At 34.4% G+C, this 19,217-nt stretch overlaps 1 protein-coding gene across 18 annotated transcripts in view; it reads right to left on the bottom strand.

The window, feature by feature from the left end:
- The window catches only part of LOC140641448 (uncharacterized), a 167,458-nt gene that overhangs the window by 91,690 nt on the left and 56,551 nt on the right, over nt 1-19,217 (bottom strand). For 5 of the 18 annotated variants that reach the window (XM_072841346.1, XM_072841348.1, XM_072841344.1 and 2 more), the window contains exon 2: nt 11,942-11,981. The exons of the other annotated variants lie outside the window; for them this stretch is intronic. The gene's annotated coding sequence lies outside the window, so the exon portion shown is untranslated. The remainder of the gene's footprint in view (nt 1-11,941; nt 11,982-19,217) is intronic. 18 annotated transcript variants of the gene reach the window in all.

Here is a 19,217-nt window from a genome sequence, read left to right as displayed (position 1 = left end):
AGTACCAATCATCTTGACACATGATAGGATTGCACTGCCTAGAACCCTGAGGTTAAGTGTGATAAGGTGACTTACTTGGTTAATGAAATGCAAGTGGAAATAACATACATTGCTTCTAGAAAGAAGTTTTTTAAGATACGTAAGTAACTAACTGTTCAGGTTCCTTTTCTCTTTCTCCCTTCTACTATAGCTAGTTTGCATGTTTTTTAAGGTACATAAGTAACAAGAAACTGAAACCATGGGATCCCTGGGTGGCGCAGCGGTTTGGTGCCTGCCTTTGGCCCAGGGCGCGATCCTGGAGATCCGGGATCGAATCCCACGTCGGGCTCCCGGTGCATGGAGCTTGCTTCTCCCTCTGCCTGTGTCTCTGCCTTTCTCTCTCTCACTGTGTGCCTATCATGAATAAATAAAAATTTAAAAAAAAAAAAAAAAAAGAAAGAAACTGAAACCAGTGGTTGACTGTCTTCATAATAAAATCATAAGATGATGGTTAGGATTAACGGTTAGATGGCTGATAGCAAGGAAACTGTAAACCAAGGTGTGAAAGAAACCCTGCAAGTTAGACAGTAGAAATTGTTTTTTGGTAATACTGCTGTCTTTGTTAATTAAACACATATGCTAGGGGGAGAAGTCAGACAATACAATATTAGCTATGTGTACTGTTCATTGGAGACTGTCATTGGTAAGGTATAGGAAAGAGTTGAACTCAGGAAATAACTGGGAAATTTGAAAGCAGGAATAAAAGGGATTAGAAAAAATCTAATATTGGGGGTGCCTGGGTGGCTCAGTTGGTCAAGAGTCTGCTCTCAACTCAGGTCATGATCTTGGGGTCCTGGGATCAAGCCCTGCATGGAGCTCCCTGCTTCTCCTTCTCCCTCCCTTCCACCCATGCCCTCTCTCACTCTCTCAAATATATCAATACAATCTTAAAAAAAAAAAAAGAAAAAGTCTAATATTGGAAACTTTGAGGTTTGAGAGATACAAAAGATTCTCACTTTGGTATAATATAATTATAAATAAACAACAGTTTAAGATGGGGCACCAGGATGGCAGAGTCAGTTAATCTTCTGACTCTTGGTTTTGGCTCAGGTCATGGTCGTGAGATTGAGCCCTGAGTGAGGCTCCAAGCTCAGGATAGAGACTACTTAAGACTCTCTCTCCCCCTAAACTCCTGCACTCACGGTCTCTTTAAAATAAATAAATCTTTTTACAAAATACAGTTTAAAGAAACTAAGATCTATCAAGGTTGTCCTCAAAGGCCACTACTCTATTGTGAAAACATTTGAAAAACCTAAAGCATGGGAGAATAAACATCCAATCTAAGGTGTATTGCAAGTGAAACATTAACACTGCAAATGGTAAAAATGGCTCACAGAAAACTAAAGAGCTGTGATTTCTACCATCACATGATAAACTCAAGGCACTCATAATTACCTTGAGACAGAATGAGACATGAGAGAAGAAGGAAGGAAGGAAGGAAGGAAGGAAGGAAGGAAGGAAGGAAGGAAGGAAGGAAGGAAAAAGAAGGAAAGAAAGAAAAGAAAGAAAGAAAAGAAAGAAATAGAAAAAATAAAGAAATTTAATATTAAATTAAATTAATAATATATAATAATGAGAATTATAACTCAAAGGATACTTTGTGGATATTGGCACATGGTGCTGTTTAAAATCAGGTAAGTTCACTCAATTTTTTTTAAAAGATTTTATTTATTTATTCATGAGAGACACACAGAGAGAGGCAGAGACATAGACAGGGAGAAGCAGACTCCCCGCAGGGAGCCCAATGCAGGACTCAATGCCCAGACCCAGAATCACAGCCTGAGCCAAAGGCAGACGCTCAACGCTGAACCACCCAGGTATCCCGAGTTCACTGAGTTTTGGAAAGAGATATAAGGCTAAAAGAAATATCAGTCTGGACTTAACATTATTTTAGGTCTAAAAATGATCTTAGGGCCCCCAACTATTTGGATAGTAGATAGGCTGAGAAACCGGCTGAGCTTTTAACAAGGACAAATTTATCACTATCTACTTGAGGATAATGTAAAAGAAAAAATCTCCCAGGTGTCAGTGCCAGAGTTATGAGAAGTAATGGACAGAGATGTTATTAATTAAGGAAGTAGCTAACTAAACATGCCTCAAAATACCTGCTCATAAAGATATCCTAGTTCCTACTAACCAAGAATCAAAGACCAGTATTTTTCTCCCTTCTTTTCTTTCCTTTTCTAAGATGAGGTATTCATTGTAGTTCCTTCTTTTCCTCTGCCATTGAATATTGAAGAATGGGAACATAAAATCCCTACTTCCTCTTTTAAAAAAATATACAGGTCTCCAGACCAAGTAAAACCACATCTAGAACTCTAGGACCAGTTTAGGACTACTTCACAGGACCCCTATTAAGAAATTTCCATGAACTCTCAGAGACACTGTTCTTGATTATGGGTATATTGACCTACATAGGACTTTTGTATTTCTCCCTTGAAAAAGGAATGTGTTTTGGTCTGGAAAGAAGGAACTGAATATATGTTGATTAGAAAGTAGAATATGGTAGCCATACTGTTTATGTTTATGTTATGTTTACCATTACTTTCAGTTATTTTCGAGGAATATGGTTGATTTGCACACATTTATAATTAGGTGAAGCCATGACATTTGCCTTGAAAAAAATTAATAGGAACTATATGTGTCACTTTCATATTGAAAACTTTAAGAGCAGGTGTATACTTTGTTCTTTTTTCCCCTGATATAGTGACTAGTGATGTTCCAAATGGGAGAAATAATGTTAGACTCTTTCCTAAAAGAAGAAAATATGGAGAAGAGCTAAAATTAAATGATAATATCCATGTGTCACATGAACAGTAAGTGAACCTGAGTTTATTGCTGTAATATATCTGAACCTGTTCTAACTAGAGATTTGAAAGTTTAAAAAAAAGAAAAGGTCATATTTTCTTTTAATCACTTCAAATTATTTGTAACTTCATTGCATGTATGATGTGGTAAAAAAACAAGCAAACAAACACCTACATACATCCCTGCATTCAATATATGAAGATGTTGGAATTTAGATGGAAAACTGGGTTAGGAGTTAATATATGTTTGTTTTAATTCTGAGTTTTATATTCCATAATTGTAAATATACTGAACAAATTAGTTAGTTCTATCATTTGTTTCTGAAATAAAGGAGGCTTACTAATTTCTGGATTCTATGATTTTTAAATGTAAATGAACTGAAAAATGTTTAATGAATTTTAATATCTTTCAATGCAATTAATTTTAATTTAGTAACAGATTGTAAGTATCACTACCCACAGTATATACATATTATTCAGCATTTATCCAGAAATCGAATAACATACTATAAAATTTGACTAAAAAAACTTTTCATAATTCTCAAGATTTCCCTTCCTTCAGCTTGTTCTCTTCCATCAGTGGCCTTTTTTTTTTTTTTAAAGATTTTATTTATTTATTCACGATAGACATAGAGAGACAGAAAGATAAAGAGAGAGAGAGAGGCAGAGACACGGGCAGAGGGAGAAGCAGGCTCCACGCCACCGGGACAGGATCCCAGGACTCCACGATCATGCCCTTGGGCAGAAGGCAGGCGCTGAACCACTGAGCCACCCAGGGATCCCCCCATCAGTGGCTTTAATATGCATTTTTAACTTTCTAAAACTCAGAGTCTTACTACTATTACTGGCCTTAAGATCACTAACTTCTTTACACCAGATCTTTATTTTGGTAAAAATAAACTTCAGATTCCCAGGTCCCTCTCATCTTCTACATTAAAATGCTCATAAGGCTCTATATGGCTCTTTTTACTTTATTCCAATTTCACTATCTCTCCCCAGGTCCTGAAACTCTTCTAGTTATCACTTTCAAAATCATGGCCCACTATCAATAAATTCTTTCATGTCCGTAATTTCTTGTATTAGAGTTCTCCAGAGAAACAGAACCAACAGGATATATGTATAGATATATAGATATATATAAGAGGAAATTTATTATAGGAATTGTCTTATATGATTATAGAGGCTGAGAAGTTCCATGATCTTCCACCTGTAAATCTGTAAACTGGAGAACCAGGAAAGCCAGTTGTGTAATTCTGTCCAAGTCAATAAACCTGACAATGGTGTTTAGTGGCAGTGGTAGGGAGGTATTAAAATAGTGTAAGTCCTAAGGCTCAAAAACTAGGGGCATTGATGTTCAAGAACAAGAAGATAGATGTCTCGGCTGAAGCACAGAGTGAATTGGCCCTTTCTCAACATTTTTGTTCTATTCAGGCCTTTAATGGATTGGTTGATTCCCACTTACACTGGTGATGGAAATCTTTACTCAGTCTACTAATTCAAATGCTAATCTTTCCCAGGGATACCTTCACAGACACACCCAGAATAATGTTTTACCAGCTATCTGAGCATCTTTAGCCAGTCAAAATAATACATAAAATTTACCACTGTACCCCTACATTCCCTACCTGTTTCTATTTCAGTATTAATCTGGATTTGCCAGGACATAGCTTTCTCTGTATATTTCTGTGGTGATGATTTTTCTTTTCAACAATCTTTATACCACTGGTCTTAGATGTAATAAGGTATCACTGTCTTCATTATGGTTTCTAAACAGATAATTCTTTCCTTCTCCTTAGGTAATTCACCATTATTTCTTGGATAGTGTTGCTTCTGGATCACTGTATTTCTAAAATTCCTTCTTTAATGTTTAGTAAATTCAAAATATATGTTCTCATAAAATGACTATATAATAGTTGTATATTGTACTAGATGGAGATCTTGTCTTCTGATAGCTTTTCTAAGATTTTATCTTAAAATGTTTTTATGTATTTATTTATTTATAGAGCTTGCATGAGTTGGGGAGGGGCAGAAGAAAAGGGAGAGAGAATCTCTAGTGGACTCTGCACTGAGCATGTAGCCTGGACATGAGCCTCGATCACAGGACTCTGAGATCATGACCTGAGCAGAAACCAAGAGTCAGATGTTCAACTGACTGAGCCACCCAGGCACCCTTTTTGATACTTTTTTTGTAAATGATTTTCCTTAGATACTATATTATCACCTAGCATTCAAGCGTATGGTTGAGAGGAATACTAGATCACTAAATATCATATTAATGATATTGAGTATAATATTTACTAATATTTACTATATCATATAGACCTCCTTAAAGGCTATGATTTTCCAAACAACTATATGCTTTTTATTCTGAGCTGAGTAATTTTTATAAATGTTTATGATCCTTCTTTCTTGTCCTAACAAGTCCAAACCTCATTTGGAATCTACCTGTAGCAATTATACTTTTTTTTTTAAGATTTTATTTATTTATTTATTCATGAGAGACACAGAGAGAGAGAGAGAGAGAGAGAGAGAGAGGCAGGCAGAGACACAGGCAGAGGGAGAAGCAGGCTCCATGTAGGGAGCCCGATATGGGACTAGATCCGGGGTCCAGGATCACGCCCTGGGCCGAAGGCAGGCACTAAACCACTGAGCCACCCAGGGATCCCACAATTATACTTTACTACTTGGAATCTTTGTTCCAATTTCTTCTCTTTTATAGTATTATTTTTGTGTGTATGCTCTAGTCTATATTTGCCTGCTTTATTTTACAGTAGTACAGCAGTTTTCTCTGTAACTTCACTTGCATTTTCCTTGGATTAAAGCTGAATATCAATCAATTAAAAAAAATAGCAGATATGTCTGGCATACTGATTATATGTTTAAAAAAACTTTTTATGGCATCAGAGTTAATAGATCATCAAAACAAACCTAAAGACTAAGAAAAGGACAGAGATTGAATCTCCAGAAATTTGGTACATGACATAGGGACCCCTCAAGAATTAGGCAAAATTTCATTTATTGGGAAAATGAAAAAGATCTATTTAAATAAATCCTATCAATGATAACAGTCTTCAAGAAGAAAAAGGTGAGATACTTATGTAGGGCAGATAGTGCTAAGAAGATTGTTGATGGCTCTCAAGTAGTCGAGAAGAAAGAAAATCTTGACATAAATTGAGTTTTCATAAATAGGTGAGTTTCATATGATAATCCCTCCCTACCTTGAATCTAAATACAGGTGCCTGCTCCCTCACTTAAACCATCCTGAAACTAGTAACAGTTCTCCATATGTTTATTTTAGCTATAGTCCCAAGATTATGAACTCAAAGCTTATCTATAACTTCACAAGGAAATAATCCCAGAATTTCAGTGGATTTTACCTTGTCTGATCACTACAATTTCACAAGGAAGGAAAGCCAATGCACCTCCATCTGTGCACTAATATATTCAAACTTGCATTCAAACTGCATAATTTAATTTTATGTTCAGCAAGCATAGAGCGTTTGCCATGATGTATGTTGATGACCGAGACTATTTACATCTACACAGCTGAATTAGTGTAACCTACAACGGAAACTATCTCTTTCTTTCTTTTTATTTTTTATTTTTATTTTTTATTTTTGGAAACTATCTCTTTCAACATCAGTTGACTACTTATTCCAAAATTATTTCTCAAGAAGATAATACTATAAACCATCAAATAATTTCATTACTTGGCTTTGGAAAATCTTGTAAATCAACTTACCCAGATAAAAAATTGCTCACTTGGGTAAATAGCTTGCTTATTAAACAACACATTACAAGGCTAACTTCAAGAACCTCTCCTTACTGTGACCATGAATTCTAAACTATGGTTATTAAACTTGCCCAATTAATATCCAATAATATGCTAAACTGGTCCCCTTCATAAAACATGCACCTTGAGTTGCTTGAGTCCAGACCCTAAAGCTTATAGATATACCCCTCTGACCCTTCCTTCATAGACACTACTAAAACTTTTTGAGATTGTGTAAAGCATTAGCTATTTTAATCAACTTTCTTGACTAGCATTTTAACTAGTGGTTTTTGGAGGAAGGCTGGCAGTTGACAATGTAATGCCAGAAAGAAATGTATCCTTGTATACATGCCATAAAGAATTGCTTGCAAATTTATGAGTAACACTGGGAGGTGGATAGGTAGAAATTTAATGAACTTTGGAAAACAACAGGTTTGGTTTGAAGTCTATATTGTCCCCTAAGTATTTATTGTATCTATTTATGATATATACAGTATATTTCATTGTACATGCCATGCTGCTAGCCTGCAAATCCAGATTTTTGAGTTACATAAAATATAAGGTCATAATTAGGATAATGGAGCAAGTGGTAAGAATGGACATCCTTGGGAATTCTGGGCCCAACAGGCAGCAGAAATAAGCATCTAGGAAACGAGATAGGGAATCAGAATTTAGCCAAATTGACAGTACCCAAAAAAACACACCAACAATGAAAAGTAATAGCTGCAAGTAAGACTAGTGGCAACATTCACCTTAAAACTGAGCTAACCTCTTAGAAGAGGATCTTGGTTATCTGCCCTATGCAGAAAAACAACTGGTGGTAACAAACTTGCCATAAAAACACTATATGTATTCTCAAAGGGGTTTCAGGCAGAAAGTCAAGCAGGTTCTGACAATCTCCCAAGTAACATCCAGCTAAAGATTTGAACAAATGAGTCCTCTTAGTTAACATGAGTTTGACACAGAAAAGAAAATGTGGCTGAGAATGTGTAATGATTTGTTCCCTTCTTTTCAAACATTTTACCAAATTGCACAAGAAGGGGGGAACTTTTATAGCTTTTCTATGTGATCTTTAATCCTCTCTGTGAGGGGATTCAAAAGAAATTGTTTTCTTTTTTAGCATCTTTACTTCCCTAGGCAAGTTAAACATTTCATATGACTGACATATATGACAGACATTACATCAATGAGAGTACTTTTCCAAAAGCATTATTGTGAGTTTCTATTATGCCAGTTATTATTTGAAGATACAATGCTTTCTCTTCAATCAACCTAGCTGTCAGCTTTTGTTCTTTCATTCCATTTCCACAAAAGTAATGGGCATCACTGACAATTTCCATTAGGAATGTTGAATAGGAGCTATTTATGCTTCTTAGCTGAGAAGTGTTAATGCTGTAAAGTTCATGTTTCGTCTTATCACTTTTGTCAATGTGTTGGGATCATTTTTATCTAAAAAAATGCACATTTCTAAAAAGAACACTAGTTATAAAGCTATTTCTGCTGTTTTATTAATAAATTCTTAATAGGGGGTGTTTGGCTCAGTCAGTTAAGTGTCTGGCTTCAGATCATTTTATGATCCTGGGGTCCTGGGATCAAGCCCCACATCAGGCTCCCTGCACAGTGAGATACCTGCTTCTCCCCTTCCCTTTGATGCTCCCACTGCTTGTGCGCACTCTCTCTTCTCTATCTCTATCTCTCTCTCTCTCCTGCTCTCTCTCTTAAATTAGTAAGTAAATAAATAAATGAAATCTTTAAAATATAAATAAATAAAATAAATTCTTCATAGTAGTGGCCCCCTAAAAGGGTTTCTATCCTGAATAATTATTTTCCCTTTTATCACACATTTTTGTAGAAACACAGTTTATTTGTCCTAGCTACAATTTTGACGTTTTGTTTAAGGCAAATATAGGACTGGGATGTCTAATTTACTCTGGTTAAACTTAAAGATATCATTCTTTAACCATAAAATGTGGAAAATTAAAAATATATGGAGAATCAAAATGCAATTGTGAGCCAACTATACATTTTTATGTGAAAACAAATATTTATATCTTAAATATTTAGCAAGTTTGAATTTTTCAAATATTTCTTTTTTTCCTATTATATTTTGTGAAAGTTGATCTTAGGGCTTTTGTACAAGCTATTTCTATTCCTTGAAACACGTTTTCTTCTATAAAATATGACTCCATTTTATAAACATACCACAACTTTTTTTTTTTCATTTTCCTTTCAATGACCCTTTATATTGTTTCCAGGCTTCTGTTATTATGAAGAAAGATGCTGCTTATTTAGGTTTTCTTATATCTTCAGATCCATATTGGTCAGAGTAACTTTTTCAGATTCTAGGAATAGAATTGTTGAGTCATAGGCTAAAGGAAAGTTCCTCCTTTAAAGATGACACCAAATTGTTAAACCAAGTGTTTATAACAATTTACACATTTATCAGTGATGTATAAAATCCTTATTTCTGTTTTCAGTTCTTTCTTGAAGTCATCTTTCAGCCTAAACTAAGAACATAAGCTTGAGAACATACTCAACCCAGATGCTTCTCTGCTTGACTTGTTATATAGGATATTCAAATTTAGTTGAGGCTTCTGTGTCAGATTTCCTTGAGCTTTTTGTTTATTTTTTTTTGAGCTTTTTGTTTAATAGTAATTTATCAAATACTATGATGTGACTGAAAATGTACAGCAATATCTTTGACTCCAGAAATTATGTATACAAGCAGCACAACAGAGAAAATTATTAAAAGAAAGATCATGATCTTAGTGGGTACTTCAGGATTACAGTGTGCCAAAATAAAACCAAGATTCTTGATCTTATTTCCAAACTAAAACTCTCAGAACTAGATATGGCTATATTACACAGCTAAGAAAATGCAGAATATGAGCATCAAGATATAACCTGATAATATGTGGTTCTGCCTTTGTTTCATTTTATTTAGGAAGTAACTACTTCAGATACCGGGATCTGCTGGATCTAGAACTGATATGAAAGTTCTGTAGAAGAAATTGCCTTGTCCTAAAAACCATCAGATGATATAGTCTAGGTCTGAAAATTTTAGCTAGAACAGTTTTTCAGTATTCCATGAATACTTGAAAAATATTCATGTGAAGATCACTGCTTATTATTTTATTGTTGTGCTTTTCTTGATAATACCTAATAATATCCTTCATTGGCATTCAATATCTTTTTCTTCATGTCTTTTTCAGAAGACAGTCCTTAGGTTTTATTTATTTATTTTTATTTTTATATATATATTTTTAATTTTTATTTATTTATGATAGTCACAGAGAGAGAGAGAGAGGCAGAGACACAGGCAGAGGGAGAAGCAGGCTCCATGCACTGGGAGCCCGACGTGGGATTCGATCCCGGGTCTCCAGGATCGCGCCCTGGTCCAAAGGCAGGCGCTAAACCGCTGCGCCACCCAGGGATCTCCAGTCTTTAGGTTTTAAATAACACAGAGATTTTTTTTTAAAGGATGTTTAAGAAAATTCACTTGTATTAATTAGTAATAGAATGTAGATTTCATAAACCACTTGAAGTATGTTGCCAAGCCAGCCTGCAATAGATCAGGGTCTAGTGTCAAAGGTGGTTTCCTAGATGCATGGTTAGCTTGTTTCTAAGTCATAAAGGGAAGAAAAAATTAAACAGAAGCATTTGATCTCATTGTTCATAAAGCCATTGACACTACTTTTTGAACATGGAAACTTGAGACTTTTGAATGTTTTATCTTCCTAAATCAGAATTCCATTTTTTCTACTGCCTCAGAAGACTGCAGTAACGTAAAACAGTGAGGTTTCTGAGTAAATGCTGAAGCTTTTAAAAGATTTTAAATGAAACCTCTAGTCAAATGGGCACAGTCCTTGGAGAAATGGGTTGAAATTCCTCAGGAAAAGAACACAAAATCAAGTGATTTTGTTTTGGTTGTTACTATCAGAGCCAGGGCTTTCCTGCAAGAAACAGTTTTAATCTATTTAGAAAGCCAGAATAAAATGGAGAGAATATATTAAAAATCAAGTGCATGAGTATAGTTCTATAAAATCGGCATAGAAATATTCTAAGCAACTCTGAGTTGTGTTCAGTTTTCTATGTCCAGCTTTTACAGTTTTATAATGATTTCTGTTGGTGACTGGATGCTAAGAATGATGATAGAGTACACTGGCTATTTGTCTTTTGTGTGATAAGTGATTCTCTGGAAAATATTTTTCCAGTGCCACATGAAGTGCCACATGAAGTGCCATTCTGAAAGCACCAGAGGTGATCATCAGGTAACATTCGACAATATTATTTTCTGATTACGGAGTCAAAGGTTGACATCCCATTACAGCCTTCATAGATTTAGCTCTTGGGTAACATGGGGATAGAGCTGGGTCTTAGTTATAAATCTAGTTAATAAACTAGCACATTGCTTTAGCCTCCACATTATTCCTTTGTAATGGTCAGTTTCTTACAAAACAATAGAGCACTTAAGAAATTATTTTATCCGATGATTTTTCTAAATTGGGGTCTCTACTGAGGTAAAGAACACTCACTTTTTTCAAAGCATTTAAAAATCATGTATTAGCTTAAAGACATACTTGCTATCATTGTATATAAAACCGTGTGTAGTTCATTGACAATCTTCAGAGAAGGCAATGTGTTCTGTCTTCTCACCTGATTTCACCTCTGGTTATTTTGATAGGTGATTTGAGGCCTTTTGTAATTTAGCCTGATAGTTTACTGCTGCAGTTGTAAACAAACAAGAATATATTTAGATTTTTCCTAGAGGCTGCATGATGATTTCTTTGGAATTTGGATAAATCCCAGACAGAATCAAGTGTAAGTTTCTTCTGCCAATAATGGAAGGAATGGAGCATAGTTTAGATTCTTACAAAGACAGACCGAAATATATGAAAGATAAAGCAATATAATTTCATAAATGGTCATCCTAATTGCTGAGATATTGTATTTTTGTTGAGCATTAATTAGTATACGACTTAAAGGAGCATCAAATTTGAGAAAGACTCTAAAATCATGTCAGTAGAGACGTTTACTACTTTAACTTCAGCTTTTATTTTTTTTTTAAATTTTTATTTATTTATGATTGTCACAGAGAGAGAGAGAGAGGCAGAGACACAGGCAGAGGGAGAAGCAGGCTCCATGCACCGGGAGCCCGATGTGGGATTCGATCCCAGGTCTCCAGGATCGCGCCCCGGGCCAAAGGCAGGCGCCAAACCGCTGCGCCACCCAGGGATCCCTAACTTCAGCTTTTATTACCTTGAGACAAAATATATATATAGGCTTTTCCTACTGATTAAGAAAAATATGACAGTCTACCCACCTCTAACCATTTCCATGAAGTTGAATAATAACACCAAGGACTGTCCACAGCATTCATGTAAAATAGGAAGAAAGGTTTATGATAATTAAGGACATTATGAGAAATGGCCAAAGAACTCATCTTTTTAAAAATTGCCTTATCTATAGGTGGCAAAGGAAGAGTTTTGGAGGCTGATGACTTGGCCACATCATATGGCATGACAATTACAGAATAGTAGGAAACTCATTGTCTGCATTACTAGAGAGTCTCAGGAATCTTTTAAGGTGACAATTAGTGACCTGCCTGGAAAATGTTTTCATTAGTCTGCCAGAAATGAAAGGTTATCATCTTGAGACAGATTTTTAAGTAAAAAAGAAAAAAGAAAAGGAAAAGGAAAAGAAAAAGACGTAAGGAAGGAATGCTTGTGTACCAACAGTCATTGAAAACATCCCAAATGGAGTGGTCTTCATTGACAGGAGCCAGTACAAACTCAGCAGGTGGAAAATCAATTAAAAAAAAATTACAGTTTAGATACAACCTGGGACCTACCTTACCGTCATGAACATAGAGAGCTCTGAATAGGAGGTTCCTGGGACATTAAGGAAGTATGTCCTTCCCAAATCAAAGATCTTGACTGTTGGAAATGAAGTAGTCTTTGGGAATACACTTTGAGAGACTTGAGGGATGCCAAACTCCCACAAACACTACCAGAAAAAATGATTGCCTTAGCATAACTAAGACTTTTAAATTTACTGCAACAAGTGAAAACACTACATAGAGGAGTCTTAGAGTGTCTTGAGAATATTTGACAAAATATCTGAAAATTAATACTCTCTTAAAAATATGCTTTTAAAGATTCCTTCCAAATACTATTGTTAATTATTGCTAACATGATAATCATAAAAGTAATACATCATATATAATAAACTACATATAACCATATAGCTAATATTAACTGAGTGCCTAATATGTGCGTGGCAATATGTAAAATGTCTTTTGTGTATGTATGTTTTCTTTTAGTTCATATAAAACCTCACCATGTAAGAAATAGTACAGATAAGAAAATGGAGGTAGATCAACTTGCAATAAATTGTTAGAACCAAGGTTGGAATTAAATCTTATGCCTAATATGTACCAAGCAACATTCTAAGCACCAGGGTTTCATTAGCTAATAGAAAGACAAAAATATCTAGGTTTCTGGAGCTTATATTTTACTAAATAGAGAAAGACAATACAAAAAATAAGCGAAAGAGAAAGTGATAGTCACAATGCCATTCTCTTTGCCTTTATTCATATGGGTGGTTAAGCTGGCTTTTGCTTCTTTTACTTACATTGTGCATAGGGAAGGCTGCCTATGTGTCACAGTTTTGAAATCTGTTGGTATTTGTGTCAGGACCTAATATGTATTGTGATTTTTTTATATGTTGAGAGTGTGCTTAAGAATAATATGTATTCCAGAATTGTTTGACTTTGGATCATATATGTTGTGTTTGTTAATTGTGCATTTTAAAATATATTATAGGTTATCTGTCCATAATTTGGATATTTATCTTGACAGCTCTCATAAGATAAAGATTTGTTGGTTTCTCTTTGAACTTCCATCAATATTTTCTAGTTTATATATATCAAGTGTTCTTATTACGTGCAGACAAGTATAAAATTGTTATTGCTTCCTGGGTAATTGAACTCTTCATCATTATATAGTGACTTCTACATAAGATTTTGTATTAAAATCTGCTCTGTATCAAATTAATATAGCTTTATTTTGCTTTATATTGTGTCGTGTTTTCTCCCCTCATTTATTGAATTTCAAGAATTCAGTGTTTGAACTTTTTGGTGCCTATCTCACACAAACTTTAATTCTGCATTTTCATCCAGAATTATCATTATATTTGTTTCTAATCTAGCATGTTTAATTTGTTTGCATATGGCACTACTACTGATAATATGTACTTCTTTCTATATATTGTCTACATCCAGACCATATTTTTTAATCCTTTTTTTTCACTTTTATTACTGTATTATGAACTGATTAGAATTATCCTTACCCATGCCATTTTATTTCTTGCTATCAATTTGGATGTATTTAACTTTAAAAAGCTCTTTTGTTATTTAATATTTTTACTTTGCATATTCTTAAATTCTAGAATAAGTTGATAGTTTAATCTTCTTTTTAAATAATAGATTTAAAAATTGTAACACATATTCCTCTCCAAAATTACATAATTTTAGTTGTTTTGTCTTTTACTGTCATATATATGAGGCATTCTGTAGCCTTATAGTTTACTGACTGTTTTGCATTAACATCAGATAGAAGTTAGACATTTTCAGAAATTTCTAAATATTTAACCTAAGGTTTAATTATCTTAAGTCAAAATTTAATTTGAAAGTATTTTAAGTTAAAAATTGAAAGACATAATTTCTTCTGAATTTTGTACCCTTTATAGGCTGTATGCATAAGTTTCTCAAATCTTGTTTCCCATTTAAACCATCTTGCAGTATTTCAGATCATAGCATTCTCAGTCTCTATGTTCAGATAATGGCATTTTGTTAGTCTGAGTTGAAACCTGATCATCTATACTTCATAGATAACCTTCCATGCCTACCAGGTGATTATAATAGTAGCCAAATTTAAAACAAGTGGTTAAGCACTGGACTCTGAAATCAGAAAAATATCTTGCTATTCTTTGTATTCCTAGTACTTTATACATCAAATACAGTAGCTACAGTTAGACAAATAAGTGAATAACTACATATAACAATGACATTCAGAGCTTATAGAATATCTAAATTCAACATGTTAACACAGTCCTTCAAATGAAGTTAAAAATTAAAAGCAAAAGTAAGCAAAACCATATCCATTCACTTTTCTCTTGAAAGAATATTATGTCTAGGTTATTTCAAAAGTGTCATTTGCTTTTTGAGAACAGAATCATGTCCATAAATTATAATCTATTTTGCCCATCATTTGAAACCGTTAGCCATTAGTTTTTCACAATGCACCTGTTTATCTTCATTACATGAAATCAGACTTACTTATCTGCTTATTCTAACCCAACAGGTTTAAAGTTAGTGATATTTTTAAATGGAAGCAGCAGTGTTGACTCATAGCTTATTCCACATGACAGCTGTGAACTAAGGTTTTTTAGAACGTCTAGATCTCTTGTGAGGTAGGTAGGCTTAATTAATGCCAAATGATTCTCACACCAGGCAAGAGACTTCTTGCAGTGCAGGAGGAAGCAGCACATTTAATCTGTTATCACTAAAAGAAATGTGATACTGGGACGGGATGATGTTGAAGGCAGAAAGTCCTATCTAGAAGACTGTCAATTTAGGCTCATTTGCATTCAATCGATTAAAAAAAGCCCTATATTTAAATAAATATCGGAATACCAGCTACATTTTGTGTTGAATTGATTGCTCGTAATTTCATTTCTAGCATTTTTTGAAAGTCAAATTCAATGTGAAGAGCTTCAGGAGAAATACTCAGTCACAACTCACCATTACTTTAGATTATTCTGAATCTTCCTTGATTGCAAGCTTAAGTACTAAATTTTCTTTTTAATCACTAATTCATGTTCTCAGTTGCGCATATATAAGCATATATAATAAACAGAGTATGGTGGCACCCGGGTGGCTCAGTTAACTGTCTGCTTTTGGCTCAGGTCATTATCCCAGGGTCCTGGGATCTAGCCTCATTTGGCTCCTTGCCCAATGGGGAGCCTGCTTCACCTTCTCCGCTTTGCCCCCCCCCCCTTGCTTGTGCTCTCTCAAATAAATAAATAAAATATTTATTTAAAAAAATAGAATATGTATATATTTTATATATGTGGGTATAATTCTTAAAAATATAGATTTTTACTTCTTCTAGACATGTTTTCCAATATATATGTCTAATTATGAATGAGGCTTATAGAAATCTACCAATAAAATTGAAATTTTTATGAAGATCTCCTTGCAGTTTTAAACTGTTTTTTTTTTTAAACTGTTTTTTTTTTTAATCTTTTGATGCTTTGTTATTTGGAGCATACAATTTTATAACTATTTTTTCTTTATAAACTATGTGCCTTATCATGACCCGATGCCCTTTTAGTCTCCTCAGGGATTTGTCCTTTAGAGTCTTCATTCCTGTTATTGTTATGATTATTTTAGTGTGTATGACGCTTGTACTGTTCTTTGAATGACACCCACAGAAAGAAGGTAAGAAGACACTTTGTGTAAAGGTGATACCTACCCACAGTAGACATTCAACATCACCAGTTCACCCCATCAAGAATGTTGAAGCTGAAATGACCCATCAGAGTACTTTTGTATTCAGAAATGGCTGTATGTTTATACCTCCATCCTGAGCAATCATTGCATGTAAGCAATGTGTACCTGAGATGCCACAGAAGATGTCAACTGAAGGCTGTCTGCAGACAGCACTTCTACTTTGAAGAAGAACTAAAGTGGCATCTAGCCTTGTCCACCACAAATATTTTAATAAAGAAATGCCAGTACCATTTCCTTTGTTCTTCACCTATTCCTAAAGAATCAACTTTCCGTATGTTTATCATTTCTGTGTGGTCTTAAGAACATCCCTTAATATTTCTTGTAGTTCCAGTTTGTTGGCGAAAGATTTCTTAGATTCCTTCCACCAAATGTGTCTTATTTTTCTCAATTCATGAGGTATACTTATGTTAGATGTAGAATTTTTGGTGGAGAGTTTTTCCTTGTTTTAGTATTTGTTTGGGGGTCAATGCGCATTCTAAAATTGTTTCAAAATTTTATAGCTTCTATAATGGAGGACCAGTGGTCAACCATATTGCTGTTTCCCTCTATATGATATATCCTTTTCCTCTCATTGCTTTGAAGATTTTATCTTCATCTATCATCTTTCATCAATTGGACTATGATGTTTATAGGTGTGGTTTATTCGTGAATTTTTTTCTTTGACTTCACTGAGCTCACTGAAACTCTAAGCTTTTTCTTTCAACAAACTCTAGAAAATTTTCTCATTATTTCTTCAAATGCCTTTTCTGCCCTTTTCTGTCACTCCTCTCCTGAAAGTCCTATTACATGAATGTTAGAATTTTTTTTAAAGATTTTATTTATTTATTCATAGAGACAGAGAGAGAGAGAGGCAGAGACACAGGCCGAGGGAGAAGCAGGCTCCATGCAGAGAGCCTGACGTGGGACTCGATCCAGGGTCTCCAGGATCAGGCCCTGGGCTGCAGGCGGCACTAAACCGCTGCACCACCAGGGCTGCCTGAATGTTAGAATTTTTGATATTACTCCACAATCCCGTAGATCATTTATTTTCATACTTGTTTTTCTCTCCATTTTTCAAAGAAAGGTAATTTCAATTAATTTATCTCCAGGTTAATTGACACTTTCCTCTGTCTTTTCTATTCTGCTTTTTAGCACATCTAATGAGTTTTTAACTTTGGATATTATATTATCCAACTTAAATGTTTTCTACTTTGTTTTTTGTTCATATTTGACATGTCCTGCAAAGATTTTCTAGTTTTTTTTTCATTGTAAGAATGTTTTATTATACATTTTAGCATGTGTGTAATTGTTGCTTTAAGATGGCTGTCTGATAACTCCAATGTATGTAATCTCAAATATTTGCTTTTGAAGATTAATCATATTTTTAAAATTTTCCATATGTAGCCAACTTTGGACTGTATTCTGAATATTGTATTATAGAGACTCTGTATTCTGTTATATGCCTTCAAAACACATTGGTTTATTGTTGTTATAATAAATAATTTTCTTGCGTTCAAACTGCAGTTAGCTAACTGTATTTAGATCTGGTTTTTGGAAATATTTTCAAAGTTAGGAATCCACAGCTAGGAAGAAGTTAGGAGGTTTTTTACTTTGCATGACTAAGCAGGTTTACTGTGGAACCTCTGCTGATGGTTAACACATATAGAGAATGGTTCTTTGCTCACTAGGCTCCCTATTCTTTCAGAGGTGGGCTAAGACTGTACCTACAGATACAGCTTTTCTCTGTTTTTAGAAATCCAAAAGCTCTTAAATTTACTAGTTCCCACAAGGATCCCTGTAGTTATAGACCTCTGAAAGCCATACTTTGTCTTTTTTCTCAAACCTAGACTCTGATGAACTTCTGATATTTTAGCAGGTAATGAGGGAAAAAGGTCTCTCTTATCAGCCAGCTAATCTGCCAGCGTCATAAGAGTGCTCCACTTCATTACACAATGTTGCTGTGTAAATCCAAGAAATTTTTTGGCTTTGAAGAAGCAAATAACTTGAAGCTGGTCATGGTTAAAATAACCATATTCTGAACAGCATGATTTTAGAATCCACAGATTTTGCCTTTATTTTCTATACTGAGACTGAAACATATACATATTTTACTCAATGGACGTCCATGGATCTATGATTCTAATTGTGTGCATTTTTCTGATATATTTTGGCTGTCTTGTTTTTGTAGTTGACTAGTTTTTTGTTTTGTTTTGTTTTGTTTTGTTTGTATACGAACCAGTGTGTACCCTGGAGTAGGTTGCATAACACCACATCTTACCTCACCACATGTGATATTAGTTTCCTTAATAAATATAATAAAACATTTCTATTTACTGACTAAATAGAAAAAATTATCTCTTTCTAGTTTATTATATGAATACAAAGAAAAACTAAAAAGATTAATAATATAGCTTAGATGCATATATGGCAAGAATTTTTAAGTCTAAAAATTAGTAATGATTTTCCAAAAATTTTTTAATTTATAATCATTACTCAAGGAGATTTGCCTATTTTTTTCAAAGACTTTACTTATTTATTCATGAGAGACACAGAGAGAGAGAGAGACATAGGCAGAGGGAGAAGCAGGCTCCATGAAGGGAGCCCGATGTGGGATTCGATCCCAGGTCTCCAGGATCACACCCTGGGCTGAAGGTGGTGCTAAACCACCAAGCCACCCAGGCTGCCCAGATTTGCCTATGGTTTTGCATATCTTTCAATACATTGCTACCCAAAATGTGGTCTCCTGATCAGGGCAATCTGAAGGCTATTAGCTGATGTTATATCACAAGGTAAGTGCAGACATTGAGAATGTTTTTAAAATAAATTTTAATAAAAATTTGTTGGAGTTATTCTTACCTATGGAGTGTGAAAATATAAAATTGCCCTGTATTATGTGTTTCTCTGATTTGTTTTTTAGTATTCCTTTTCATTATACTTTGTGATGGTTTTTTGTCTGCAATAGATTGAAAAATTAAAAAAAAAAAACATCGTCTTTATTCAAAGATAAAGTGTCTTTAATACTGCCTAGCAACTGAAGATATTGCTC

The sequence above is a fragment of the Canis lupus genome, chromosome 10 (genome assembly GCF_048164855.1).
Source record: "Canis lupus baileyi chromosome 10, mCanLup2.hap1, whole genome shotgun sequence".
Taxonomy (NCBI): domain Eukaryota; kingdom Metazoa; phylum Chordata; class Mammalia; order Carnivora; family Canidae; genus Canis; species Canis lupus.
Note: the sequence above shows the minus strand (reverse complement) of the source record. Positions and strands in the feature narration are given on the sequence as shown.